This window comes from Xiphophorus maculatus, chromosome 22 (assembly GCF_002775205.1).
Source record: "Xiphophorus maculatus strain JP 163 A chromosome 22, X_maculatus-5.0-male, whole genome shotgun sequence".
Taxonomy (NCBI): Eukaryota; Metazoa; Chordata; class Actinopteri; order Cyprinodontiformes; family Poeciliidae; genus Xiphophorus; species Xiphophorus maculatus.
The window spans coordinates 26,318,288-26,325,583 of NC_036464.1; positions in this window are offsets into that span (position 1 = coordinate 26,318,288).

Below are 7,296 nucleotides of genomic sequence, written 5' to 3' on the forward strand. Positions count from 1 at the left end.
CTCCTGTTGTATCCTTCCTCATGGTCTGCGCCAGTAGAAACACACGGTTGTTGATCATGTGACTCATGTGATGATAATTAAAGTTTTGAGAAATAAACTTAAGTTTTGATTCGGGCAAGAAAGTCATCCCATTTTAGCTCCAAAACTTTTTATCAAAAAATGATGCATCTTGCTTATATTTGGTTATCAAAATTTTGTAGATGATATTCAACTATACTTTTCCATTAATACTATAAGTGTCATAATCCCATGGATTCTGTGTTACTTTTTATCTGAGATGTTTATTCTGGTTCTTGTACTTTGAGTCTTCCCTCTATTTGCTATGTTGTTTTCTTAGCCCTGGTGTTTATTTAGTTGTTTTTGCAGTTGTTCAATGTTTTGTTTGTCAATAGTCAAGATTTCTCAACTCCTTGGTGATGCTCCCTGCACAGGTGTTTCACATTGTGCTAATTAAGGCTCTTCCTTCTCTGTTTTCATTTTCTCACAATTGCTGCTCGGTTCCACAGTTTTACTTGACAAAAGTTTCCAGAATTGTCAAATTTACATGAATGCTACTAAGACATCAAGAAAAGGATAATAATAATAATAAAATAATAATAATAATAATAATAATAATAATAATAATAATAATAATAATAATAATAATAATAATAATCATGAAGCCTAGGCGCAAATTCAAACTGGAAGACTCTTTTATCCCCACCGGGACCCGTTAATTGAAGCGACCTGCCCACAATCGTCGACCTATCAACGCCGGACCAAGCCACGTCACGTCCAATCATCGACCAAGTCCCAGCTGATAAGGACCTTCATTCATCGTGTCCTTCGCTCTCCAGCCGAGCTCAACCTGTTCAGCTGCACGCCTCAGCTCTCAGTCAGCTATCTCACCAGATCCTTTTCGTCGTTATTGCTCGTCCTTCCACCTCTAATGTCAGTCACAAAAGCTGCTTAGCCGCGGGCTCGGCTCCTTCTTTTCCTTCAGACGCTCCTCAGATGGAAGAAGAGTTCCTCCCGGTCCAGGCCTCATTCATTCCAGACAGCTTCTCCCGCCGCTCTCTCGCCGATCTGGGATCTACCGGCCCTCGATCCTATGCCACCCGCTTCACGATCCGTCTCCGGCAAGTGGACACATAATCCCACCGTCTACGTTGCATACGTCCCCTGGCAGCCCTTCTCCGCCCCGGCCGGGCCGCAACGTCTCGCTGCTTCGATCTACGCTGCCGTTTCCTCCCAGCTCATCGTCCACCATCTTCCTTTCCACCGCCAGCGTTCATCGCACCGCCTTCCCACTGGTTCCCCGCTTTGGCTCAAATCCGCAAGGCCGCTGTCAGCCCGCCCGTCAGCGCCTCCCATCGGACTTCCCACGCCACGCCCGCCTCGGGCTTCGGGGGTAAGACGTAGCCTTCACGTGCCTCATTCACTCTTTACAACGCGACAAAACGTTGGAACTTTATTAGTTTATCCCCTTCCTGAACTCGCAGGCCCTACTCGCATGCGCCTTTCAGGCTGCGTTCCAAACTTCATCATTCTTACATCAGTTAGTTACATTTTGGGCTTCCGTACTTCCCATGCATGTGTTCTCGCTCTTTTTCGCAGTTACAACTGCTTATCTGATGTTTTCATGTCGTGGCCTTTTTCTCCAAGCCGCCTTTAAACGCATCAGGAGTGCTGAGACGCTCGCGCTGGGTTACCCAGAGGGCAGCGAAGGAGAGCGCAGGCGCGTTAGAACCTCGGCAACAATCAGCAAACGCAAAGAACCGTGCAAATGTTTCCCCAAACCAACCGACTGAGGCGAATAGGGCCGTTTGATACAGGCAATCATAGCTAAAAGTTCACTCTCATAATACAGATAGCTAAAAGGCGACTCTAGCACTTCAGATGGCCAAAACGTGACTAGCAATTCAGTTAGCTAAAAGGCGACTCTAGTACTACAGATGGCCAAAACGTGACTAGCAATTCAGTTAGCTAAAAGGTGACTCTAGTAATTCAGTTAGCTAAAAGGTGACTCTAGTAATTCAGTTAGCTAAAAGGTGACTCTAGTAATTCAGTTAGCTAAAAGGTGACTCTAGTAATTCAGTTAGCTAAAAGGTGACTCTAGTAATTCAGTTAGCTAAAAGGTGATTCTAGTAATTCAGTTAGCTGAAAGTCGACTCTAGTAATACAGATAGCTGAAAGTCGACTCTAGTAATACAGATCGCTAAGAGTTGACTTCAGTAATACCTTAAGCTCGTTGACAAGTAGCCTGCAGGCTACCGATGTTGTGGTACATGTTCAGCCTCGTAGATTCATTTCGCCCTACCCGTTAAATTTTATCCTGAGCCAGGGCGGTTCTCCGCTAATAAGCAAGCTGTCCCATTTTCTCATATTTCAAGCTCATGTCCCGTCCAGTGCTTTTACGCTTCATCTCTCATCTGAAATCTGCATACCATTTTTCTCAGATTATCCTGCCACTTCCTGGTTCACTCAGCTTGTCCTCTAGCTCACTCAGGTTCCAGGCTCAGATGCGTTCGTTCCATCTCGCTTCTGAACTAATCATCATAAAGCACCCTCCGGTTTCCCTTACGGATTCGTTAACACGGCCATCAGCACTTACAAGCCGCCCTGAAGCCACGTCTTTTTATAAAGGAACCAAACCCCCTCATCATCGCCTGGGTCCAAGTCAAGTAGTCGCACGGCACTTTTCAACTAGCCAGCCAAATCAATCAATCAAATTCCTATCGTATAGCATGTCGTAAATGGATCAACATAACTGCGCTTTAAGAGCTCAGGAAACCGTCCGATTCACATTTACCTTGATTGGTTCCTTGTACTCTCAAGCTGCATCAGCCGTTGTTGTAAGAGCTCACGTTCAGCGTTATGAAGTTATTGTTGGAGGCCGTTCAGAGCTGTTTGTTCAAGAGACCGGGAGCGGGTCAACGAATAAAAGTAAGTTTTCTCCGCGTTCAAGCAGGATTCGTATATCCGAGCAACTTAAATTCAGGTATGACAATCTAAAGAGTTATCATCACGATAACGTTTTTGCGGTTTATTTGTCGTCTCGCTGCCATCTGCTGGTACAAAAAAAAAAAATTAACTCCATAGCGAGTGAAAATAATAGCTTCATTTGTCTCATCTTCTGTATTTCTCGTAGACCACTCTCAGCTCTATTTAATAAATTTCGAACCAGAAATCTCTCCTCTCATCCCTTACCGGATGCTCGTGGCTGCTGTAGTATTTAAAGATCTCACTCAACAAAGCTTTTTAGCAGCAAGGTGTCTTCAGCGCAAGTGCTTTTATATCATAACAGCTCAAGAACCAAAGTCATGCATAGGGAAGCAACAAACAAAATATGATATCAAGTTAAGTTCCGTCATTAACTTTGTAATTGAGCATGTTTCCAATACATTCTAAACAGGCGGGTTTTAGTCGAGATTAATCAAAGTCGTGTTTCAGCTGTTTTAGGGTCTCCCGGGAGTTGCTCCAATCCGCGGGGTTTAGATGCTGAATGCTCCTTCTCTTTCTGGCCTGGTCCCGGGGTCGTAGAGCGGCTCAAACCGAAAGACCTCATGAGCCTGGGACGTTGATGCTTTACGGCAGATCCTCATTGTTTCGTGGTGCCAAGTCGTTCAGTGATTTGCAAACTAACAACGGTATTTCAAAGTCAATTCTTTGGGCAACAGGGAGCCAGTGTCGGGATCTTAAAACTGGCGTTTCGTGCTCCATCTTCCTGGTTTTTAGCGAGAACGCGATCAGTAGCATTTCTGACCAGCTGCAGCGTTCGATTGATTTGTCGGAAAGACCCGCAAAGTCGCGTGGCAGTAACCAATGTAACTGAAGATAAACACATGGATGATGATCTAGATCTGGCGAGTCGTTGTTCTTTATTCCAATAAATGCGAAAAAAAAAAAAAAAATTTTACATAATTTATATATGGGCATATATATATAAAAATCCCCAGTTCATCTTCAGCATTCTTTTCACGTAATGAGTATCTCTCCTCCGTGTTCGCAGCTTCCCTCAGTGCCAGACGAGCACTGCACGATCCACTGGTGGTGGTTGGTCAACCTCAGGCAAAAGTGCACACTCTTATGCAGCAATCGTGATGCATGTCCTTCCCCTCATCGTCCTTCACACTTTTATTTTCAGGTTCATTCTAGAATGATCTTGTCTTTTGCCCGTTTCCTCTAACGTCACCCTCCGAGTCTGATCCTAGCATCAGCATCCCACCTACAGTAGCAGGCAGTTATTTTCTCACTCTAGTCTATTCATTCTCCCATCCTCTTTTGCTATCTCACAGCTAGCTTCCTTCCACCAGCTTACATATCTTTTCATAGCATCCACTTTACCTTTGTTCACCTTCATCTACAATCTTCTCGTCTCTTACCTCTATCTCTGCAATCATCTTCTAATTACTCCTCGAGACATAGCCCGTAAGCCCCTAGTTAGCCTAGCTCCTCCTGCCTCTAATTCTGAGCTTCGGCCCCGGCCTCAGCTCTTTTTGGGGGGATTTCATTCTCTATCAGTAATATCACTCCATAGTATCATTATTTCACCTCTACTGGCCTTCACCCATCAGCATTCCACCTTCTCTTGCCCAGCTGTGTCCCCGCTCACCCATAGTGATCACTCTTCTCCCAGCGGCACTTCTCCCTATGCCTCGAACCATTCCCAGCTGTCCTTCAGCCATCTGCCTCTCTCCTCTAATGCCTCGCTGCGCTTCCAGCTTGCTTCTTTTTCTAACCAGCTGCCCCTCATCCCTTGTCCTGTTCCTTCCTCTGCTGGTCCCTTCCATGTCTTCGTTACCTCCTAAGCCCTGCCGCTACCAGCTGGCTTCTTTTTCTAGCCAGCTGCCCCGTATCCTTTTCCCCGCTCCATCTCCTCTATTCAATGCGTCCCTTTATCTTAAGCCCTGCTCCCTCTATCCTACACCCCTCTTTAGTTAATGCTGGCGTTTTTCAACCAGCATCCCCTGTCTTATGCCCTGTTCCCCTCATCCTACACCCTCCTTTAGTTAATGCTGGCGTTTTTCAACCAGCATCCCCTGTCTTATGCCCCGCTCCCCTCATCCTACACCCTCCTTTAGTTAATGCTGGCGTTTTTCAACCAGCATCCCCTGTCTTATGCCCTGCTCCCCTCATCCTACAACCCTCTTTAGTTAATGCTGGCGTTTTTTAAACCAGCATCCCCTCTTCTAAGCCCTGCTTCTATCCCTTCATTCTCACCCCACGCATTCCCTGCCGGCTTTCCTATCATCATGCCCTGCCGTGTCCTCTGCCAACTATCGCCAGCCCACGTCCATCCCACTAGTCCCGCAGCATTTCCAGCCGGCTCATCCTCCAGCATCCCTATGCCCTGCGTTCTGCTACCCCATGCCCCGTTGTGTCCTCAGCCGGCCGTCACCTCCCAACATCCCTTCCTCCCTTGTCCTGCCGTATCCCCAGCCGGCTCTCACACCACGTCCCTATGCCCTGTGTTTTGTGTATTCTACCGCCTCTTGCCCTGCAGCATTCCCAGCTGGTCTTCACTTCCCGTCCTACTCTCCCTCTCCTTTAACTGTCATGTCACGTCCTTTACGTTATTAACTCGGTAGCCAAAGTCAGCGCAACTTCTTTCCCCCTTTTTACTTTCTGCCTTATATTCACGGCCTCGGCCCCGGCCTCGGCCTCTTTTTGGGGGATGACGTTCCTAACAGCATCGGGGATGCTCATCTGAAGCCTATCGCTAACGCTGCGATAACCGTTATCCCCAGCCGGGGCCCGAGCGCCAAAGACTTTAAATTCTGTTTGTCAATAAACTCTTCTAATTGTCTTCTCATCTCCGTCTGAGTCTCTCCAGATTGAAATGAAGCCTAGGCGCAAATTCAAACTGGAAGACTCTTTTATCCCCACCGGGACCCGTTAATTGAAGCGACCTGCCCACAATCGTCGACCTATCAACGCCGGACCAAGCCACGTCACGTCCAATCATCGACCAAGTCCCAGCTGATAAGGACCTTCATTCATCGTGTCCTTCGCTCTACAGCCGAGCTCAACCCACCACCACCCCTTCTCCTCCATTCGCCCGGTCCTGAGGCCCGCACCCTTCTTCAACCTCCACCACCAGTGCCGGGCCCCGGGGGATGACGTTCCTAACAGCATCGGGGATGCTCATCTGAAGCCTATCGCTAACGCTGCGATAACCGTTATCCCCAGCCGGGGCCCGAGCGCCAAAGACTTTAAATTCTGTTTGTCAATAAACTCTTCTAATTGTCTTCTCATCTCCGTCTGAGTCTCTCCAGATTGAAATAACCATTATATGTTGGGTTTGGTCTTTTAGACTTTTCTAAGGGGGGAGAAAAGATCACAAAATATTTTCATGAAAATAATCTTAATTCAACTGTATTTAAATGTATTTTTTATCTTATGCATTTTTAAACTACTAAATTTTCATAATTACATAATTATTCACCCCAGTCCTCAAATAATGCATTAGAAACTCGGCGTTTATTTATAATTTGGACATATTTTCAAGTCTGAAATAAAATACAGTCACACTGTGTAATCTGCACCAGTGTGATAATCAGCTATGGTTAACTAAGAACTTTCAGCCTCATTAAATATTAATCAGTATGGTGCAATATTTAGCTGTCTTAAAATGATAATGATTTTCTTATCTGTTGAAATCTATCAATGTAATGAGAAATTCTCCAAATTAGAGAGTTCTTATTGCAATTTAAAAAAAGAAAGTAAAGGTTTTGCATGGTTATCTTAAAATATTTTATTTCCAATAAAATAACCCTTAATCAAGGGACGTACTGGGACTGAAACTAACAATTAGTTTAGCAATTGATTATTCTACAGTTCGGCTACTGCTCTGCTCTTTCAGCAAATGGTCTTTTTTAGATTCTCCAGTTAGCGATTCATCGATTACAGACTACATGGGTTCACCTTCCATACAGTCAAAGCTGCAATGAAATGCTTCATTCATTGTCTTCTCTGTTCAAAGCATATTCCATCCATTCATCCATCCATCCATCCATCCATCCATCCATTTTCTAACACCCTTGTCCCTAGTGGGGTCAGGAGGGGTGCTGGGTCTCCAGCTAACGTTCCGGGCGAGAGGCGGGGTACACCCTGAAGAGGTCGCCAGTCTGTCTCAAGCATATTCCATATTCATATTTTCTAATGGACGAGTCAACTGAAATTAAAAATCTCTGGCCAGACTCAAACTCTCAATCTTCAACCTGACTGGTGCAAAAACTTGGACCTGTAGTGCTAAGTTGTTAAAGAGAAACCCTAGCAGACGATTTAATGACTGAGGAGGATTTAACACAATTT